Raw genomic sequence first — 8292 nt, 5'->3', positions numbered from 1 at the left:
CTGTTTTAAAAAGGACCCTAAGCTTTCTACTTCTTTTGAGGTTGATGGGCAAAGAAGATATTTTATTTTTTCATTTTCTTGTATTAACGAAAAACAAATATGACAGACACGAACTACAGGCTCCTGACTTGGGACAGACACATAAAGAATGTGGCGGGGTTAAACATGTTGTTCCTTTTTGCCTCGACTTTTGTTTTGGTTGCAGTACGTACTATTGTTTGTCTATTTGTTGTTTTAAGTTTTATGCCATGGTATTGTCGGTTTCTCTCAACGAATCAACAAGTGAATGTTGAATATTCAGTTCGATATCGTTCACCCCTGTTTTACTTTGCGTTTATTTTGTGTAATAGGAAGTTTACAGAATTATAGCTTTATCAGTACAATGTGAAAATTAAACATGTATGTCAATTTCACGACAAGGGATAACTTAACAACACAAAAGAACGATAATGAGCTGATACATAAAATATGTATGTAAATGAATAAACAGGTTTCAAAGTAAAGGTATGTTTAACCCTTATTCATTCAGCAAGTTGCATTATAATGGGACCCATAACATTGGTTACAGATAACCTTTGACTTGGGTTTGGTGTTTTTAAATTTTAATCGAAATAAGCTTCATACAACAAACCTTTGTATAAATGATATATAAAGGGATCAGGTTTCATTAGCACGAGAATTGTCCAATTTGATCAATATCCAAATTTTAATAATCGCCATTTTTTGGTTTTTGTATTGGTTGAATCGTATCTGTATTACTTTTGACACAATTGAAACCGATTTCAAATAAACAAGCAATGTCCAATATTTCTGCACTCAAAAAAAAAACATGTGCAGAGTCTTAATCGCAAAAACATAAATATTAATTGTCCAATTGCTATTGTCCTTGTCCTTGTTCTCCACTGAAACGTACTTTGAAAATCTCAATTATGCATGTACACTGAGCAATGAAAATACATCTTTGAACTAGTTTAACATTGATTGTCCTGTTATGAACAAATGTCTCCGAATACTCGACATATGAATTATAATCCGTCACTTGCACCTTTAGTTTAGTAATCAACATTCCGTTTTCTGATAGGTTCAGTCCCTCATTTCCATAAATAATGAAACACAACTATCTTCCATCTTGATAGTTTTTTTTTAAGTTTCCATTGTCGTCTGACAGGATTTATGATAATACGGTTTATGATATGTTAATGGCGTTTTGGTCAACAAAAATGTTTCGTGCTCAGATTCTGTGTTGCTATAAGCTTTACGATGTACATTTCTAGCTTCACTGTGAAATTTGTACGTTTTAAATTGAAAAAAAAAATGAGTGTTAAAAAATATTATAGTTATCGCCAATCGCAATTTGAAGCTAAATCATTTTTTTCGTTAAACCCCCCCCCCCCCCCCAAAAAAAAACCAACAAAAAAAACCAAAACAAAACAAAAAAGTGTATATTTAATAGTTGTTATAAGCAGGATTTGCTTACCCCTGCGGATCTTCTCAGATAACGCCCGGTTTTTGTGGGGCTCGTGCTGCTCAGTCTTTAGTTTTCTATGTTGTGTTGTTTTGTGTACAGTTGTTTGTCTTTTGTTGTTTTTTATGTCCCCGTCACAGTGGAGGGGGCATTAAGTGTAACCCTTGTCCGTCTGTACATCCGTCCGTACGTCCCAAAATTAGTTTGCCTCAACCAAATGTTATGAAACTTATGAAACACATTCATATTATACACTTGTCTGTTATTGGGTGTTGCATTCTATTGAACCCTCTTTTGCAGCCGTATATCATATATGCAGTCATTTCATAAAGGAGTACAAGTGGATTTGTTGCTAACTGTTTTTATGAGTGATAACTCTCATTAAGTACTGTGAGGTCGTCAATTGATAAAAAAAAAATACTACTCTACATATAAACAAATTCATGTCTTATATATATGAAGTCTATGTGACTTCAACAACTGATTATGGATTAGTAGGTACATCCTTGAGGTCATAAACAATTTGCCATAACAAACGTAACACAAAATTCAGTATAATGACTTCAATGAATAAATAGAGTATTAAAAATGTTAATATTTTGTCTAGACACTCTATATTCCGTTGATCCTTATGATATTTAAATTTGCAGTCTGAGATATTCGTTTTCAATTGATAAATATTGTTTTATTATCTTGATTTATAGGGTTTGACATATTTTAACAGTCTGTTGTATAATTTGTTTCCAATGATAGGTATTCGTGCGTTTCGATGTTTTTAGAATTAATGGCCTCATATGAATGTGAATATCCAGAAACGCTGTTACTGTTCTCGCTTGTTGAATCTATTCCATGATCACGATTAGTTTTGTTTGTTACATTTTCTGTCTCTGATTCATTCTCTTCACTAAAAGAATCACATGTGTCATGATATTGGATAGAAACATTGATAATTTCGTTTTCCTCATTGACATTTTCTCCGACTGCCATATGGCTTCCTTGTACTCCTTCAGATATGTCGTCATACAAATGGGGCTCTTCCTGTACATCATATTTATTTGAAGTAACAGTTTTTTTATTGATGTCCGCAGATAGATTGGACGTTGCATTAGTACTTGCGATATTACCTTGTTTATTCTTTTGATAATATTTATAAGTTAAAATAATTATGATCAGGATACCGATTGGGATGATCAAGACTATGAATATCTTTTTATCCTTGATAGGCTTTACTACAATAAAAACAAAGTTATATTTTGTAATGTTTTCGCAATTGAACGATTATAAATTTGCATTCAATATCTATATTGAGTTTTTAAGTTGTGTACTATTTGTAATTTTTGGTCCCTTTACAGTTTACGATGCCGTATGGGTTTCGCTCTTTGTTGAATGCCTTACGGTCCCCTATAGTTGTTAACTTCTACGTCATTTGGCATTTAGTCTCTGGTGGAGAGTTGTCTCATTGGGAATAATACCACATCTTCTTATTTGTATATATAACACCATACCATACCGGATAAACTATTGAATTGCAAAAAAAATATTTTAGTGTTTTGTTCAGTAACAGTTTTGTTATAATCCAATTCAAAATGTAAAGCTCACACCTATTTTCTAGTGATTCAGTTATAGTAACGATGGACATAATAGCAACAGACAGTGGTTGGTTTTTCTGTTGATGATGGTTGTCGAGATGACTATCCTTTTTGCGTAAAATTAAATGAACCACATACACCAAGAATATATCACCAAAATTGTAAGCCTTGTATCTGTGATGATTCGTCAGAGTAATCGTGCTCTTGTAACAGAAATTATTCTATTGCGTAGTAATGTTCTTCTGTCGTGTATACATTCCTGTTTAATACAAACTACAGCACTCATGTGTTTTTTAGCTGTGTGACTAGATTTATTGCTGTATGACACAATTATAGTATATAAATATTTCAATGCGACAATATACTGGGACTAACCTTATACTAAGGACTATATATTGACTTTTCTATATGTATATGGTTTGTTATCAGGAAAGCTAGGCTTTTGCTGGAGCGCAAATGGAGCATTGAAAATACAATTATTTTTGAATATGACAAAAGTTATGAGCAATTATAAATATTCATGTCATCACTTACCATCGCTAGTAACGCATCCAACTCTATGATCGCATCTGCATACAAAACAAAAACGATAAAATTTCAATCAAAACCTCACCACATGTTTTCTAAGTAAACTGGATCATTTTTAATACAGAATTCAGTGATATATTTGAAGAAGGCAATGTATTTATAGAATATTCAAGCTTCTAACACTTTACCAAACACCACGTCGTGAAATAAATACATAAAAGATTTATCATTAAACATATAGATACATACTTGCCATATTATATTATACATTTAACGTAAGCATATAACGCCAGCGCTTGTGCCAATCTAACCGTGAGTATTTTAAGATGAGGTGAAGATTCATGTATGTAAAAGCCAATGTTGGTCCCTTACAGTAGCCATTCTATAATCAATCTGTCAGATATCATAATGATAATGTTGAACATAAAAGCGTTATGAGCTTTTATTTCGTGTTTTTGTGGTAAAGTGTAAATGTATTAGATTGCCTTCTTTTAGCATCCTGTCGTTCATATATTTGGACATTACCCATGTTAAAATCTGGAAAAACCCCAACCAACGATTAAAAAACGAAAGGGAATTATTGAATGAACTCTGCAAGGATCGTGAACAGATACTTCGACAGGATAAGCAGTCAGACCATTTTATTTGATTTAAACCCACAAAAAAATGTATTTCTGGAGTTGGGTTATACAACCAATTGGTGATGATGACCGTAAAAACTCGTGTGATCTTTAATCAACTTGTCGTTTTTAATAACCTTTTAGAACTATTTATATCGCTATTGTCTTAAATTGTTCTTACATTTTTTGTGAAAGCTATTAAGCTACTCGATTCAGAATGGTTTATCTCAGTTGATAAAATTGAGAACACGATGACATTGACTAGGAAAAAATTGATAAAGAGACTTTCAACTCGTCAAAGTGTCTATGATTATAGGAATATGCACGCGCGTAACATATGTATTGAGATGCGTAAACGCCAAACGTGTTGAGTAAATGTTTACTCCATAGCAATAATTTGACTGACCATATTTTGGTAGAAGAATATTACTTCTAATTGCGCATGTGTTTAAAGATTTTACACACATCCCCAACTGATTGACACAAACGGTTGAAACTCATCACCATGAGCGACACGGCGGATGTCACATATAGGGCAAGATCTGCCAAACGTCTGCAATAACACCTCCGGGGTTCTTGGGTCATGTTCCTTTTTGTCTTGACTTTAGTTTTGGTTGCAGAACGTGTTATTGTTTGTGTATTTTTGGTTTAAAGTTTTATGCCATGGTATTGTCGGTTTCTCTCAACAAGTGAATGTTGAATGTTCATTTCGGTATCGTTCACCCCAGTTTTACTTTGTGTTTATTTTGTGTAAGAGAAGTTAACAGAATTATGGCTTTATCAGTACAATGTGGAAATTAAACATTTATGTCAATTTCACGGCAAGGTATAACTTAAAAGAGAGGCGAAAGATACCAAAATGGACATCCAAACTCTTAAGTCGAAAATAAACTGACAACGCCATGGCTAAAAAAGAAAAAAAAGACCAACAGACAAACAGAAAACTAAAGACTGAGCAACACAAACCTCCACCAAAAAACTGGGGTTGATCTCGGGTGCTCCGGAAGGGTAAGCAGATCCTGCTCCACATGTGGCAACCGTCGTGTTTCAGTAGGTCACATTCGTGGAAAAAGGTGACTAGATTGTAGTTACGACATTTGGAACATATCCGCGATCATCTGTGAAACGGATGTTCCATAACGGTCAACCAACTCGTGATACGGCGTCCGTAATATTTAAAGGAAATCATGGTTTAATAGCTTCCCTGTTAGCAGCAAACCTCTATCAGGGAAATCATGATAGGAAATACAAGCCCTGGAATATCGTATCAACTTGGAGATAAATACCCCATATGCAGGCGCTTCTGGAGTTTTGAAGTTTGAATTTGGGTGGCGTCACTTGTACCGTTTTCGAGTTATGTCCTTTTATAACGTTATATGCAAGCGGGTGCATCATCTGTGTCCCATGGAAACATTCTCCGTTTTTTTCTTTTTTAGTTTTGCCATGGCGTTATCAGTTTGTTTTCGACTTTTGAGTTTGAATATCCCTTTGGTATCTTTCGCCTCTCTCTTTCATGAAAACTTGTCTTATGGTTTGATTAAAAACAAAGAGTTAAATATCTTGAATGGCATCTGCACATTATGCATAGTGGTAATATGTAGTCATAAGTTCATAAATCATAATTCGACAACTAAAAAATATAATATTTAATTTAAAAATGTCTGCAACTTATTTTCTTCAATGAAAGCAGTTACCTTTCCGATCTGCTACAACTACAGGTTTCTGCGCATTTTCTCCCGAATTGTCCATGTCGGCATTTCATACATTTTATGCCTTTAGAGTAGTGACCGATTGGACATTCTGAAATTATAAGTGTATAATTTAATAAACGCTACATGTATCATGATTGGTAGATTAACATATGTCAATTTTCCTCGTTAGAAATATATATTAGCGGTTTACTCCTGGTTTGCCCACTTTTAATTATACCAATTATCTATTAGTAAAGAAAACAAAAAAGACAAAAGGTTTAATGAGCATACAATTGTATAGTCTGTTCCAACTTAGGTATATAGTTTATTAGTGTTTTCTATATATTCAGGTATTTTTTTTTTTTGTAATTCCATTTTCATTTGTATAGAAAAATAATAAGTAAATCAAATATTTTTTCTCAATAATTTAATATCAATTCAATCAATTCATTTACCATACATGTACAACAAATGACAAAACAATGACATTCAATTATAAAAGTGTCTTTATAATTCATTAGTTTTTGAATGATTTTCATGATATAAATACACCAATACAAGTTCTCTTTTATTGCAAAAGTAATTTATATAATATATGAATCAATTTTATATATGTATTGCATAAAGAAATAAACAAAGCACTATGGTAAAATAAGTAATATGGGGCACTATATGTATAATGATGAGAAATACAATCTTTTATATATACGTCAAAAGTCACAAAACATTATATTTACAAAGTCACAAAACATTATATTTACAAAGTCACAAATTACAATATTTCACTTAGATGTTCAGGTCAAACGGAGAAGATGGGATGCTGCGTCAGAGTAGTATATCACGTTGATAAGTCCTTGTTGGTATCTGTCTTTCAGTAGTTGGAGTCTGGTCTATTACTCTGTATCGTCGTCTTTTTGGTGGGCGGGCTGCTCCTGCTGCATACTGGATAATATTACATTCTGTTAGTGCCTCGGTCTTCTTCAGTAACTCAATGATCTCGTAGATGTTAGGGTGGGCATGTTGGAGTCTCTTCGTAAGTTTGTTGTTCCATCCTTCAAGGTGATTGATGGTGCGGGGTCCTTCTGTGTAGTAGTGGTTCCATAGGAAGCGGTATCTTTCAACCCAGAACTCGGTCACGTAATCTGTAAATGAAGTTGTAGCGGGTATGTTGTCAGCTTCGCCAATGTCTTCTAAATTTATTAGCCAAACATCTTCAACAAAGTGGGGTGGAACAATAGGTAATACTGCGGCTCGTCGTATAAGTCGAGTAATGTCTTCATTTTCTTTATAATACGACTATAGTCCACATTTCTGTGCCTTTTGAAGTTGTTGAACTTGTGCGTTTTTGCCATACTTGGTTTGAATGATTCGAATGTAAGACAATTTCATATTTATAATACAATAATTTTGTGAGAACCGCTCACAAAAGAGTCAGAAATTGTTAACAGCTTGTGTAAATTGTAAAAATTGATTAAAACTTTGAAATCATGATTATTAATTGAATGATATTTTATTGTTATTTTTTAAGAAGAAAATGCTAGCTTGGATGCAGATCACTGTTTAAATTGTGTCATAATTAAAGCTCGGCTCCTGAACAGTTGCATTTATATTCTACTTGTTAGAATTAAATGGATATTTTTGTATTAGATTTCAAAACAGTGTATTTATTAAAAAAAAAAAAATAAGTTGAATAAATAAAAAGAAATTCAAATGACATTTATTCTAATCTTTAGTTTCATTATTTTACTTTTTTACTTTTTTTCAGTATGTACCAATAATTAAAACTATTATTTCATAAATTTTTAAAATGATAAACATTTTTGTACACATTTTTTCCAATTTATTTTTCTATTTGTCATTTTCCTGCTAAAAATATATCAAATATAGAATATTTTTGCACATTTTCCTTGATTAAATAGCAGAATGTAATATCCTTTATAAAATTTTACAGGTAAAATAAAGGTAAAAAATATGACTATAATTCACATGATTCAGAAATAAACTATTTATCGATAAATTTTACAGGTAAAATAAAGGTAAAAAATATGTCTTTAATTCAGAAATAAACTATAATTGTTAAAACAACAATTCCCCCTATGTTTACATAATTTTTTATGCATGTAATTAAAAGTGGGCAAACCAGGATGACACCATATTAGCTATCATTGTAAGATTTGTTTGCATAGATATCATGATATAATTGGTATTTATTTTCTTTTATACAATTTGCTTTCTTCTAATATGTATTTCTTTGTTTTAGAAATGGCAAACGACAAAATGAAATGTTAAAATGTATGATACGTTTTTAACTTACCTACACAGGTTCCATTCATCCTAAAGAAGTTATAACAACAGTTTCTCACTATTACATTCCTGTAAACGTTGCCATGCTTTATCCT

The 8292-nt window shown here is 32.3% G+C and overlaps 1 long non-coding RNA gene across 1 annotated transcript; it reads right to left on the bottom strand.

The window, feature by feature from the left end:
- Nucleotides 1-3592: 3592 nt before the first annotated feature.
- Nucleotides 3593-8292, bottom strand: LOC127713873 (uncharacterized). The gene is made up of 3 exons (XR_007987508.1): nucleotides 8208-8292; nucleotides 5897-6002; nucleotides 3593-3623 (listed from the first exon to the last, which is right to left on the bottom strand). It is a non-coding gene; the product is annotated as an uncharacterized LOC127713873 (long non-coding RNA).

The sequence above is a fragment of the Mytilus californianus genome, unplaced genomic scaffold, assembly GCF_021869535.1.
Source record: "Mytilus californianus isolate M0D057914Y unplaced genomic scaffold, xbMytCali1.0.p SCAF_82, whole genome shotgun sequence".
NCBI classification, from domain to species: Eukaryota; Metazoa; Mollusca; class Bivalvia; order Mytilida; family Mytilidae; genus Mytilus; species Mytilus californianus.
The sequence above is the reverse complement of the archived record's forward strand: the minus strand, read 5'-3'. Positions and strand labels throughout refer to the sequence as shown.